Source organism: Lipotes vexillifer, unplaced genomic scaffold (assembly GCF_000442215.2).
Source record: "Lipotes vexillifer unplaced genomic scaffold, Lipotes_vexillifer_v1.1 scaffold913, whole genome shotgun sequence".
NCBI classification, from domain to species: Eukaryota; Metazoa; Chordata; class Mammalia; order Artiodactyla; family Lipotidae; genus Lipotes; species Lipotes vexillifer.
Window position 1 is genome coordinate 196,146 of NW_006798474.1, and position 15,836 is coordinate 211,981.

At 37.0% G+C, this 15,836-nt stretch overlaps 1 pseudogene; it reads right to left on the minus strand.

Annotated features, from left to right (window-relative positions):
- LOC103086336 (zinc finger protein OZF-like) overlaps positions 1 to 15,836 on the minus strand; it is a 104,219-nt pseudogene that overhangs the window by 79,170 nt on the left and 9,213 nt on the right.

Here is a 15,836-nt window from a genome sequence, read left to right on the forward strand (position 1 = left end):
CATGGGTTGAGGCTGCCTGGTCCCTCATCTACTTAATTTGCTAATATCTGTGTTACACAGCTGGCAATATGTTTACTTGAAATGGCTCTGAATGGATCCCTCGCCAATCAAAACGTTTTTCCACTCTGTTCTACAAGTTTATTAATTTTGATCCAATTTCTTTATAATATATGGGCATAATCACATCCTTGTGTGAGTTTTCATAGACTGTCTTTTATGAAGTTATATTTCATGAAACTTGTTCATTTCATCTAAGGTATACAAATTTGGGGCATATAGTTGTTCGTAATATTCCTTCATTTTCCTTTTAATATCTATGGATTTAGTAGTGATGGTCCTTCTTTGACTTCTGGTACTAGTAATTTGTGTCTTCTCTCTTTCCTTGCTTAGCCTGGCTCAAGGTTTATTGATTGTCTTGATCTCTTCAAACAACCAGCTTTTGGTTTTGTTGATTTTTCTCTACAGTCATTCTCTACTCAATTTAATTGATATCTGCTCTATTTTTTATTTCTTTTATCCAGCTTGATTTAGGTCTGAATTGTTGTTCTAGGTCTAGTTTCATAAGGTGAAAACACATACCTATTTTTCATACTCCTGATGTGTTTTCAATGAAATGCCTACCTAGAACTGACTGTGCAAATCTTAACTCTGTAATCCATATACTGTCTGACTTTTTAATTAGTATGATGGAGTCCCACATAGTATACTCTGACTTTTCGAGGTTTGGTAAATGACACAACGTTTGAAAACATGGACTTGTTACCAGACTGCATGTGCAGATGTCTCAGGTCTCCTGTGGGACACTGGGTAGGACACAAACTCTGTACCACTGTACGTTTATCTGAAAAATGTGTATAATATATTATCAACCTCATAGGGCTATTATGAAGTATGAAGACGTTAATCTATTGGATTGGCCAACAGGTTCTTTCAGCTTTTCCTGTAAGATGGCTCTAGTAGAACTTAGCTGTCTTTAACTTCATTTGAAACAATTTTGTTAGACTGTATGTGACAGCTGTCATATCACCTTGCATTTAAAAAAAGATTTATCAAAGTTGGTGAATTTTTGTGCAGCCATTTTAATACTGAAGATGGATTTTAAAAAAGCAACATTTTCAGCATGTTATGCTTTATTATTTTGAGAAAGGTAAAAACGCAACTGAAATGCAAAAAAAGATTTGTGCACTGTATGGAAAAGGTGCTGTGATGGACTGACCATATCAAAAGTGGTTTGCGAAGTTTTGTGCTGGAGATTTCTCGCAGGAGGATGCTCCACGGTTGGGTAGACCAATTGAAGTTGATAGAGATCAAATAGAGACATTAACTGAGAACAATCAACATTATACCACACGGGAGATAGCTGACATACTCAAAATATCCAAATCAAGCATTGAAAATCATTTGCACCAGCTTGGTATGTTCATTGCTTTGATGTTTGGGTTCCACATAAGTTAAGCGAGAAAAACCTTCTTGACCATATTTCTGCACATGGTTCTCTACTTAAATGTAATGAAAACGTTCTGTTTTTAAAACAAATTGTGACGGGCGATGAAAAGTGGATACTGTACAATAATGTGGAACGGAAGAGATCGTGGGGCAAGAGAAATGAACCACCACCAACCACACCAAAGGCCAGTCTTCATCCAAAGAAGTTGATGTGTATATGGTGGGATTGGAAGGGAGTGCTCTATTATGAGCTCCATCTGGAAAACCAAACAATTAATTCCAACAAGTACTGCTCCCAATTAGACCAACTGAAAGCAGCACTCAACGGAAAGCATCCAGAATTAGCCAACAGAAAACACATAATCTTCCATCAGGATAATGCAAGACCACGTTTTTCTTTGATGACCAGGCAAAAACTGTTACAGCTTGGCTGGGAAGTTCTGATTCATCTTCCGTATTCACCAGACATTGCACCTTTGGATTTCCATTTATTTTAGTCTTTACAAAATTATCTTAATGGAAAAATTTCAATTCCCTGGAAGACTGTAAAAGGCACCTGGAACAGTTCTTTGCTCAAAAAGATAAGAAGTTTTGAGAAGATGAAATTATGAAGTTGCCTGAAAAATGGCAAAATGTAGTGGAACAAAAGGGTGAATATGTTGTTCAATAAAGTTCTTGAAATGAAATGAAAAATGTGTCTTTTACTTTTACTTAAAACTGAAGGCACTTTTTGGCCAACCCAATATATAAAGGGAGTGGAAATACACCATTGTGTTTTACAAGTGTTAGGTGGTGATGGTGGTGTTACTATCATCAAATTTATATGGAAGATAAGATAGGAAGTTGTAATAGATTCAGTTCATTGGCTGTCCAGGATCCAATCCCTGCTTATTCCTCGGGGGCTGGGGGTGGGGGGGCGGGGGGGAGACAAACATCTGCCCCAGAAGATATAGAGTTAAGGCCTATTAGCTGGATTAACCTGGGAATACACATCAAGCCTGTGGGTATCATAGTTTCTCTCCTGGGTTTACTCCAGCCACCTCCAGATGGTCCACTCGCCTCTAATCTTAGCATCTTTAATCCATTTTCTGCAAAACAGTCACAATGGCCTTTTAAAACATGCAGTGTCTTTAGACTTCTCGGCTGCTAGTGACAGAGTACTTAGTACCCAACTGGTACTAATTCAGCCAAAAACAACTGTATAAACGAACAAAATATGTCACACAAGTATTTTCAGTCATGCACAACTAGGCAATTGCTTTTTCTTATGGGGGCACATTCTTGATCCATAGAAATTACCTAAACTAAAGATCAGAGAGATAAATAGGCTGAGAAACAAGTGAACACTGTATCAGTGATCTGTGAGAAAATACTAGTGATCAAATGTGTGTGGTTAAGACACAGAAAAATGATAAAATATTTGAAGAAATAATTATTGAAAATTTCCAAAATTTGGTGAAGAAATTACGTTTTGTATCTAAGAATCTGAAATTCAAAGCAACATAAATGTGAGGAAAATATGTAGGTACACAACAGAAAAACTTCAAAACCTAAACATAAAGAGAAAAATTTTAAAGCGGCCAGAGGGTTTTCTGAGGCTAACCACTGAGATGTGGTGGATCATCTACTCATATTAAAAAAGAGAAAACAAAACAACAGCAAAATAACTGATTTAACTGGATAAAGTTGTCTTTAAAATATTATTAAGTTTCTGGATATTGCCTGAAGGGCATATCACAAAGTGAAAAACATACATTCAAGAAAATCTAAACTAAGAATGGCCAGAGTCTGAAATATGAATGCACTACTTTCCCCTTACCTCACCCCACAGATCTTTGCTGTGGGCATGGTAATCTGAGCAAATTCAAACCAGCAAATGGGCCCCATCCCCCATTTCAGAATTTTGTATTTTTACCTCAGGAGGGGCAGGACATGGAATTTCTCATTTCTGCCTGCCTGGGGTTGCAGAAGCTACTTCTTACAGACATGGCAATGAATATCCCCACCCAGACGGTACACATGGGATGAAAGCTGTACTCCTGGTACATTGTGTCAAGATTATCTGAGTCCAAGCCTAGCAGTATTATCAAAAACTGTGAAGACTGCTCTGGTTTCTACTCCAACATGTAAAAAAGTCGGAAACTGTCAGTCCCATCTATACAACAATGAAGAAAATCTAACAAAGTGAACAACACTTCTAAGACAACAGAGGTCACTGGGAAAACAAATGCCCCAAGAAAGGTGAATACAGAGAAACACAGCTTGCCAAGAGAAGAAGCTGCTAGAGCCAGAAACTGGTAGGTAAAATATAATCAAACTGCTGGAGCTTGAGTATGGACTAGCTTGAGATTTAGAAACTCCCGTGAGCCTATTCTTAGGGGTAATGCCAGACATTCATGAGTTTTACCTCAAGGAGCCCCACCAAGCTCTCCTGATGATGGTCAGAGAAAAATCCCCTCCTGTTTCCAGCAGGGAGGGGGAAAAGGAGCCATTTTTAATATATCCAGAGCATACTGTTCTGTGCCTGTTCTTAAGAGAAATTACTCTGAGTTAATCTAACTCATGTAGGGGAAGGAAAACACTCAACTCCAAGCCTCCCTGTTTCTCACACCTACAGGAAACAAAAAGCCGAGAAGCACTTGAGAAGGATACATCCCAGGGGCACAGGTCAAGTAAAAGACTGATATGTAATCATAGAATCATAGAATGCTTCCCCTCCCCCCACACCTATCAACTCATCAACAGGATTCTTGCATAAAAGAGGATTACAGCTGAAAGAACTGCAAGATTTAGACTCTGAGGAGGAAATTCTAGGGAAACTCAAAGACAATCAAGAACAGAAAAACAAGCATATTAGAGGAAATTGATTTAGACACCTACAGGTATAGCAAACAGTGAACATGCAGTGAACATGCTAGCATAAATCTTACCAAGATAAACATTAACCCTCCCACTGAAGTCCTATTTATCTTAGTTTCTGTACCCAGTAAATCATGTCTGCCTTTCAACAAAATATTACAATGTATCACAAGAGAAGAAAAAAACACAGTATGAAGAGACAAAGCAAGCAAAGAGAACGAGACTTAGATATGACAGATTTTGGAATTTCCATACTGGAAATTTAAAATATGATTAATATGCTAAAACCTCTCTCACGAAAATGGACAACATGCAAGAACAAATGGACATTAGAAGAATAGAGATTAAAATTCTAGGAAAGTACCTAAGGGAAAAACTAGTAATTAGAAACAGTGCAGCAGAAATGGAAATACCTTTGATGGGCTCCCAAGTAGCCTGGACACAGTAGAGGAACAATAAATGAACTTCAAGACAAAAACATCAGAAATTGAAATGCAAGAGGAAAAAATGGAAGAAAAAGAAAGGACAAAACACCTACGGAATGTGAGAACAATTACAAATGAAGGAACGTACATATAATTAGGATTCCAGAAGCAGAAAAAAGAAACAAATTAGGGGAGTTCCCTGGTGGTCCAGTATTAGGACTCAGCACTTTCTGCCATGGCCTGGGTTCAATCCCTGGTCAGGGAACTAAGATCCCGCAAGCCACATGGATCTTAACAAAAAATAAACAACAAAAAATAATGGCTGAGTTTTTCAAAATTAGTGACACACTCCCACCACAGATCCAGGAAGCCAGAGAATACCAGGCCATATATAAATAAAAATATCTAGATATATCCTGTTCAAGCCTCCAGCATATGGAGTATTATTTGAAGGCTACTTGAATTACTTTTAAGTGTGTACTGTACTCTGGGGCAACCACTAAAGCTTTAAAAATTATAACTGATATGCCAAGAAGAAAGAAAATGCAATCATATAAAATACACAGTTAAAATTATATAAGGAAGAAAAAGAGAAGAATGAAAAAGTACAATGAATAGATAATATTTTAAAACATGGCAGATATATGTGAATTATCTAAATGTACTAATGAAAAAACAATCTCAGAGTGGATAAAATAAAGACCCAAATATGCTACCTGTACAAAACCCCTGTGAATATAAAAAGAGATATATTAAAGTAAAGGGATGAAGAAAAAAATGTCATACTAACACAAACCAAAAGAAAACTAGAGTAGCTTTATTACTTTCAGACAAAGCCGACTTTAAGAAAGGCAAGTTATCAGGAATAAAGAGGAGCATTACATAATGATAAAGGGGTAGAGACAAGAAGGAGATATAACAGTCCTTAAGAGTGTGTGCCTAAAAACAGATCATCCAAATTGGTGAGGCAAGAACTGATAACAATTATAGTCTGAGATTTCAACAAACTTCCATTTGTACTTCATGGATTCATCAGTCAAAACAAGGACATAGCAGAACTGAGCAGCACCATCAATCAATGGGATATAATCAACATTTATAGAATACTTTATTCTACAACAGTAGAATACACAGTTTTAAGCTCAGATAGCACTTTGATTGAGATAGGAAACAGTTTGGGTCAGAAAGCACAATTCAACAAATTTAAGAGCAGAAATCATACAAAATATTTTCTCATATGATAAGACAATGAAGCTAGTCATTAATAAATCATGGCTATAGATATCAAAATATTTGCAGATTGAACAACACATTTCTAAATAACGTGTGGGTCAAAAAACTCCCAGATAATTTTAAATATTTTGAACTAGAGGAGAAGGAAAATACAATTTCTTTTTCTGTTTACAGTGTAAATATTGAGTACCACTGTTCACAGCAACTCCTCGATTGAATCAGATTTGTTCTCCAAACAACTGTGCTTATGACTTTTGCATAGTGAATCTAATGTTCACACTAAATGCACTGCTGACCTTGAGAAAATAAAAGTCTTGCAGAAAACACTGTTTGGCTTCTTTCTTGAAGAGGCAATTCAGTAACAATAGTCTTCCTTATGTACACTGACCAGAAGACAGTAAAAAATATAGGAACATACGTTTGTTTTTTGTTTTTTTGTTTTTCTTGTGGTAAGCGGGCGTCTCACTGTTGTGGCCTCTCCCGTTGTGGAGCACAGGCTCCGGACACGTAGGCTTGGTGGCCATGGCTCACAGGTGCAGCTGCTCCATGGCATGTGGGATCTTCCCGGACCGGGGCACGAACCCATGTCCCCTGCATCGGCAGGCAAACTCTCAATGACTGCGCCACCAGGAAAGCCCAGAACATACGTATTTTAATTAACCAAATGTATCTTCTAACATATTTACACGATGATGGTTTTTGCGTAAAAAGTGCATAAGTCCCACAACCCTCATGTTGGATCCCAGTACAATTAAGTTGAAGGTAGTCTTTGGGGAGAGAAGTTTTCCTCATCTGTTACCTTCACAGGAAATTTTTCCTGTGTAAATTTCTAACACCCATTGAGTAGTCTGGTGGAAAGACTGTTCATAAGTGATTAATTTCAAGGATTTACCACTTGTGTGAGTCCTCTAATGTCCAATGAGGGCTGAAATCTGGTTGAAACACTATCCATACACAATACATGTGAGGGATTTCTCTGTGAGTTTTGTTGATTGATGGTTGATTTCTCAAAGGGAAAATTTCCAGGTTTATTATATTCATTGATCTTCCCGAGTCCTCTGATGCTGCACTTCCAGTCAAAGTTTCCCCATATCCATTACATTCATAGGGTTTCTCCCACGTGGGGACTGTCTTACGTACTCTGAGGTTGTTTGTAGATGAAAACGTTCCCACATTCATTAATAATAGGATTTCTCCCCAGTGTGAGTTCTCTGAAGTGTTTACAACTGGCATTTGGCTAAAAGCTTTCTCACATTCAACCCATTCACAGGGTTTCTCCTGGGTGAATTCTATGATGCAGAGGTAGATGAGAATTTCTCTTGAAGGATTTTCCACCCTTGTTACACTCCTAAGGCTTCTGTCCTGTGTGAATTCTCTGATGCCAAGTGAAGTGAAACTTCCTAGAGAGATATTTCACACATATTACATTCATAGGGTTTCTCTCATGTGTGGGCCCTCTGATGTAACCTGAGGTTGACTTTATAGGTGAATACTTTCCGACATTCATTACATCCATAGGGTTTCTCCCCAGTGTGAATTCTCTGATGTCTATTTAGTAATGACTTCCAGTTAAAAGCCTTCCCACATTGAATACATTCATAGGGTTTCTCCCCTGTATGATTTCTCTGATGCTCAATGAGGTTAGACTTTCTATAGAAGGACTTTCCACATTTGTTACACTCATAGGGTTTCTCCCCTGTGTGACTTCTCTGATGCTCAGTGAGGTTAGTCTTTCTATAGAAGGACTTTCCACATTTGTTACACTCATAGGGTTTCTCCCCTGTGTGACTTCTCTGATGCTCAGTGAGGTAAGACTTTGTATAGAAGGATTTTCCACATTTGTTACACTCATAGGGTTTCTCCCCTGTGTGACTTCTCTGATGCAGAATGAGGTAAGACTTTCTATAGAAGGATTTCCCACATCTGTTACACTCATAGGGTTTCTCCCCGGTGTGAATTCTGTGATGCTCAGTGAGGTAACTCTTTCTATGGAAGGATTTTCCACATTTATTACAATCATAGGGTTTCTCCCCTGTGTGACTTCTCTGATGATCACTGAGGTAACTTTTTCTATTGAAGGATTTTCCACATTTATTACACTCGTAGGGTTTCTCTCCCGTGTGAGTACGCTGATGTATTTTTAGGGATGACTTATGTCTAAAAGTTTTCCCACATTTATTACAGTCATAGGCTTTCTCCCCTGTGTGAATTCTCTGATGCACAATGAGGTATGACTTCCTACAGACAGATTTTCCACACTCACCACATTCATAGCGTTTCGCCCCTGTGTGACGTCTCTGATGTTTTCTGAGGTATGATATGTGGGTAAAAGCTTTCCCACATTCAGTACATTCATGGCGTTTCTCCCCTGTGTGACTTTTCTGATGCTCAGTGAGGTGAGAATTTCTATAGAAGGCTTTTCCACATTTACTACACTCATAGGGTTTCTCCCCTGTGTGAGTTCTCTGATGTCTTTTTAGGGTTGATTTATGGCCATAAGCTTTCCCACATTCAATACATTCATAGGGTTTCTCCCCTATGCAACTTCTCTGATGTTCTCTGAGGTATGACATGTGGGTAAAAGTTTTCTCACATTCATTGCATGCATAAGGTCTCTCCCCACTATGAGTTCTCTGATTTCCAATGACGTATGACTTCCTAGAGAAGGATTTTCCACATTCTTCATAAGGTTTCACACTCATTTGAGTTCTCTGATGCACAGTAAAGGTAGTCTGAGGGTATAAGGTTTGCCAAAATATGGTATCATCACAGAAGCTCCTCTTTGTGTCAAGCTTCTGGGATATGGTAAGGGCTGCATTAGGACTTAAGTTACTTCCAATTTCAAAGGGCTTTATTTCTGAGTGAGTGCTCTGATGTTCTCTGCAGTGTGACTTCTGGCTGAAAGTTTTCTCACCTGTGTCTGTATTCTGAAGTTGAGTAAAAAAGTCTTGCTGCAAATGTTTTCCTTGATTTGCCAGGCTTTTCTCTAAGAGGTTATCAAGTTTGCAGTCTTATAAAATAAAGAAAATAAAAATGCCTTATAAGCCTTAAAACACATTTCTTATAGGATGCAGCCTTTATATATATGCCCTATATTGTATTTTACTCTTTGGTTTCTAGCCACCACATCTTCCCAAAATAAATAAATTCCAAATGTATGTTTCCTATGCTCCTTGAGAAAAAAGGACACCAAAATTATGATGATTATCTCCATATAGCTGGCATTTTAAAAATAAGGAAATGAACATTAAATAGCTAACAGAGAACTCTCAAAAGTGATTCACTCAGGCAACTGGAAAATGAGACACTGGGATGACTGATTATTAGCAGTAAGTAGAACTACAAGAAAAATCAGTAAGGGTTTTCAAACAATATATCAGAGAAAGGATTGGATTGAGGAAGAATATCAATGTCTAGGTCTTTATACTTCCAACTAAAGATTACGATGGTAGGAACTTATTAGTCTACAAGCTTCCAGTTGGAGTTCCCTCTTTTCTATTCTACACATCAACACTGAAATAAATTCATAATTGCACTGATTTTCTTCTGATTAAAGAAACAATTCTATAGCTCAAGATCAAATCCTCCTGGAGTTATTCACAGAATTACAAATGTACAAGAAGTGCAAAACTGATGAGAGGTAAAACCATATATTGACCTGGAATGAATTCACTTCTATATGCTGGCTCTGATGCCTTAGTTTATTATATCAGTGTTGGTCAACAACAAACTTCTCTTGAATATCAAATCACAAGTTTCCCCTTTCATTATGATCACTCACTCTCCTGAAACTAGTTTTTTTGTTTTGTTTTTGTTTTTTGCCACACTGCACTACATGCAGGATCTTAGTTCCCTGACCAGGGATCAAACCTGTGCCCCCTGCAGTCTTAACCACTGGACCACCAGGGAATTCCCCCTAAAACTAGTCTTAACCAGGACTAATCTCTATGTAAGCATTCCATCTACTTCTGAGCATACAGTTTCTATTAACTGAGATCCTTTAATATCACGTTTCAACCTGTTTCCAAAAGCCTATTTAGAAATGTACAGTTTATTCATTTCTCATAAAAGTTTCTTTCATATATTTGACTGCTCTTACCTAGGTTATTTTCACTTTCTACATAAAATGCCAGCCCTAAGCTAAAACCTAAGATAGCACTAAACATACTGCTCTAAATACCACAGATAAAAAGAGTTAAGCAGCATCATTTTGGAAAACAGCCTTCTTTACCAACTTCAGGCACATGAGATATTCTAGCTATCATTCCACAACTCCATGATATTTTCCAATCTAACCTGGCCAGACTATGTCTCCCATCAGTGGTTCCTTAACAACAATAATATTTTTCATTTTCAACAATTATCTTCTACCCACATCCTTTCTCTACATAACCCTACATCCCAACTTAAGGACTAAAGATTAATCTAGATATTTTTTGAGGCAATGCTATTCTCTAAACTTGACCAAGAAAATACCTTCTAAGAGGTTCCCACCAGTAATTTACACTCTCACAATACGTGCTGCCTATACCATTTATCTTAACAATGAATACCTGGAGAGCATACAGGCACACTGAGGCACACATTTTTAAGCAAATTACCATCACTCAATCAGGATGCATCTTAAAATTTATGGCATGTCCACAGTTTTTTAGCTATCCCTAAAATAATGGTTTGTCTCTCAACTGATACCATTTTAGATCCTATAAAATGTATTTCATGCAGATTTGTGCTCCTAAATCTGGAAAAGAACTCTCATTCTGTGATTATTTTTGCACCCCTCTGTGATATAAAATAAATCAGTAGTCTTTAAAAATGCAGTATGCTTCAGAGCTACCCAGACCACTCTTGGTTACACTGACTCAGGTTCAATGCCAATATACAGGATGATTCAGAAGTCAAAGAAATTTGACTGGTGCATCAATAAACATGAAATACCTCTCACCTACCTGGCTCTACTGTCAACCCTAATGTAACTGTACAATATTAATTATATATTACATCCTAGAGGAGGGAGGAATAGGGAATATTCTTTTTTGGTGCATTACAATACACTAAATTATTTATACACACACATTAGTTTTACGTATATCTTAATCTGTGTATGTGTGTATGTTTTAACATTCTTATTCCAAATAATGAGGCACTATTCAGTTTATTATGTTTCTGACCATTATTTGTATGGCATTTTTCTACCTATAAACATTTTCTGCTTGATTTCATATGCACAATTTTCATTTTAGATTCATAGACCATGATTGCCCTACAGTGTACAATGTTCCGTTTTATTACTACATCATGATTTAGTTTTAAGTTCACTTGTGAATAAGTATTGAGGTTCTTTGCAGATTTGAGCTTTTTATAAATGTTGTATGAAGAAAGTCTTATTTTTGTCTCCCAGTGAAAAAGTGTAGGAAACTCTAGAAGATAAACCTGGGAGTGAAACTGCTGAGTCATGGGGAACAGGTATGTTAAACTTTTTTTTTTTTTTTTTAATATTTATTTATTTGGCTGTGCCAGGTCTTAGTTGCGGAATGCGAGATCTTTGTTGGGGCGTGTGGGATCTTCAGTTGTGGCATGCAGGATCTTTTAGTTGTGGCATGTGAACTCTTAGTTGTGGCATGTGGGACCTAGTTCCCTGATCAGGGATTGAACCCAGGTCCCCTGCATTGGGAGCACGGAGTCTTAGCCACTCGACCACCAGGGAAGTCCCAGGCATGTTAAACTTTAAAGAAAATGCTGATCTGTTTTCCCAAATACTTACACCAATTAATTCTGCTACCTGTCTTGTAGATGCTTCCCTGCATGATACCCTCATACTCTTGGAATCATAAGACCTCTTCATGTTTGAGAATTGAGTGGGTATAAAATCATACTATATGAGATCCAATCTGAATTTGTACTTCCCACATTACCAAAATTGAGCACCTTTTCTCATAAATTCCATTTATTCCCTTCTTTGAGAAATACCTGTTTACGGACTGTGACTTTTTTTTTTAATGGGTTGCTTGACTTTTTACTCACAATTTCAGTAGTTTAATACTTAACATACATTTGAGTCCCAAGTTTTTGTCTCAGGTGCTGAATCAGTGAATAAAATATTTTAAACATAAGCCCTCAGAGAGCTTATATTCCAGTGGAAAGAGACAGACAGAAACAAAATAGCTGACAATTGTATATTAGGTGATGAGTAGTTGGGAGAAAAATATAACAGAAGAAAGGACAGGGGTGACATTTTAAATACAATAGTCACAGAAGGCCATACTAAGAAGATATTTGTCTTGAGATCTGAATTCTTTATCTATTATAGAAACAAATCCTTTCTGAAGTACATTTGTAACAAATATCATCTCTCACCATATGATTTGTCTCCTCACATTTATAAAAATATGAAATTTACCATAAATATACATAAAACTATTCTGTCCATTATAATAATACCACAGAGTGACCACCCACGGAACTATCATCCTCATCAAGAAATAGAATATGACTGGATCAGGGAAACTTCAAGACTTTCTTAAGCACAAGTTTCCGCATCATTACAGGTCACATCACTCATAAAATTTAGAGTAATTATTTGCTCTAATTTCTGTACTGTTTTACAACTCTCCTTTAGAAGCCTTAAGAATCTGGACGTTTAGAAAAAATATATCCAATATGTGGAGGAGGAAGATATAACAAAAGTGATGAGACATAATCCTGATGTTTTTCTCATCGTGAAAAACTAGGAACCAAAATATATACTTTTAAAATCAAGTAATAGTCATATTTGATATTCAAAGGCTAAAAATTAAGAGATTATAACAGAAACTAAAGTTGGGTGTTAAAATATGGGACAGAAGAGAAAGTAAGCATTTTAGTTTCATAATTGGTTTCATATCAGGTGATTATTAGATACTGTCTAAATAAATAGATGATTAAGCCATTACATGAGATTATAATTTTTTTTTGTGGCCACACCACATGGCATGTGGGACCTTTGTTCCCTGATGAGGGACTGAACCCATGCCCCCTACAGTGGAAGCATGGAGTCTTAACCACTAGACTGCCAGGGAAGTCCTGAGATTATAATTTTTAAGGTCACTATTTAAGCCAAAGTACAACTTAACTAAATTACAGGGAGAAAAATACACTTATCTTAAAAAGCAAAGGAAACAGGCCTATTACTGAAAAGAGTTTCTGTAACATTATACATAAGTTCGCATTATAGAAGTAATAGTCAATCAATATGAATGGGCTAAGGTCAACTATTAAAAGAAAATGCTATTAGACTGTATCAGAGGCATACCTAAAATTAATTTGGAAAATTAGAAATAAAAAATTGTAAATTAGGTAAACATTTAAAAATAATTCAGGACTCAATGACCTTAGTTAAGGTTAAATTCAATTTTTCAAAGTTAAATTCAAGGTTTAGCATAATGCCAAACAAAATCTCATGAGTATTATTTTGAAATTTGATCAGCTCATTATTAAAACATGTCATAAAGGTGCTATAATCAATGTGAAATGGTACTAGGGTAGAGATAATTAAACAGGCTAGAAAAACAATAGAGAAACCAGGAGCAAACTCATAATTTACTGACTCTTGATTTCTATCTAAGGTAGCAGTGCATAAAACTGAAGAAAATTACCCACATGAAAAATTAGTAAATTTTATGTTTGAATGGAAATGCTTATATCATTCATATTTAAAGTTACCATCTATGTAGGTGGATTTCTATCTTCCATTTTACTGTCTGCAAAGTGAGAATATCAATGTGCTTATATTTTATCCCTTTTCTTACACACTTCCTTACTACATCATATTAGGTCTACTCTTTCTAAACTTCAAGATGTAAGTCCTCAAAAAGGGAAGCATTTAAACAATTTCCTGGTGTCCACCTCTAAGTGACCACTTTGGATCCTATTTCCCCTGGAGACCTGTCTACTGTACTCAATAACTCACCTGCATGGCTCTTGCTTAGAATCTCTTCCTCTAACAACAATGGCTCGTCTTGCTCCAACTTGACGATTACGTCTGGTTTTGTTAAACAATACCCTGCAAATGGGAAATAATTTAGGATTTGGATCAGCTGCATTGGCTTTAATGCATATGAATGTGAAGGAATAGTTCTAGGGAGTAGCATAATTATGGTGCTCATTTGACCTTTCCTTTGGAGAGGAAACTACAATGTTGTTTTTTCTGAATCTAAAAAGAAATTGATCTCCTTAAACCCCTGAGTCATAAGGATACATAACATTGGGTCTACATGTACAGAGGTTTAAATAAGGCTCTGCATAGGAACTTCCAGTCATGGCCATGATGGTGTAAGAGGAATAATGGTACATGCCAAACAACTGGAAACCATACAAAATCAATAAAATAATGACCTTTAGCCATTACACACTGGACAATGGCACTGGAAGACAAGGATCTCTGAGAGAAGGGAAAGAAATAGAATTTCTAGGTTATGGTACAGGAAGAAGACACTGAATCACAGCCTGCTGATCTCAGTAACTACAGAAGGCAATGTTGGGAGCTCAGGAAAGTGAAAACAATTAGAATTCCTGGAGTAAAAAATGTCAGAGGAAAGAGGTACACTGAGAGAGAAGCAGGAAGCTCTAACAGAAAGGTCACCTTGAGTAAAATTTGTATATTCATATAAGAAAACTTCCAACAGTGGAGGAAAAGAACCCAAATGCAATAGGTGGAAAAATTCCCAAAGCGTAAACACAGACAGGATGTTTAGAAAGAGTGGAAAGATCTTCTAATACATGAGGAATACATAAGGTATTAACACTCTGTTCACAAAAGAGTATTACTGTCCCACTACTGTGACCAAATTAGTCCTAAACTAAAGAATGCTCTAGACCTCAAATAACAAACAAACATTGAATTTAGTTAATTTGCTTAATTACAAGCCAGCACTTAATGGATTAAAGTAACTCCCAAGTCACATACTACCACCCCCCCAGGAATGCCCCAAAGTATTTAAACAGACACAAGACAATCTAGCAGCCAACAGTGTAAAATTCACAGTATGCAGCACACTATCAAAAGAGACCAAGTATGAAAAGAAGGAAAACATGATTCACGACAGGGAGACAAGTCAATCAATGGGACAGAAGAAGAAATGTAACCTGAGATTAAATTAGCCTCCAAGGATGTTAAAACTGCTATTATTAATACACTCCACATGTTAATGAAGATAGAGAAAACAGTAACATGGTGAGAAAACAAATTTATTAAAAAAAGTCACAAATTGGAAATAAAGGCAGGAAAATATATCACTTGGGGGAGAAAACACTGAAAGACTCCAAAAGATTTTGTGCTATGGATTACCAATATTTACATTAGAAATAAAAACTGACACAGATCTCTTTAATAAGACATCTAGGTTCTCCCGTGCTCCTGCTCTATTCGTTCTATCATGTCCGGCCATGCAGTTACTTGAAAACTCCATTGTTTACTTGTGAATGGTGAAAAGGGCTAATATCTTAGTGTCATCATCACAATTTTTGACCTCAAAGGCACTCTGAAACGTCACTAGCCTCCTAGGTCAAAGGACTATATGGTCTTAATAGACCTGCCACATTCAGTGCCTCCAAGAATTCCTCATCAATTTCAATGGGCACCCGGCCAACTGAGCACTCTATTAAGTTGTGGTTCTGGGATGACATATGAGAGATTGCACTTCTAACCAATTCCAAGATGATTCAAAAGTCTTTAATATTAGAATAGCAGACATTTCTGTTCCCCTTTGATTTATTCTAAATGGCAGCTTAAAAAAAAAAGTCAGGGCTTCCCTGGTGGCGCAGTGCTTGAGGGTCCGCCTGCCGATGCAGGAGACGCGGGGTCGGGCCCCGTTTCGGGAAGATCCCACATGCCGC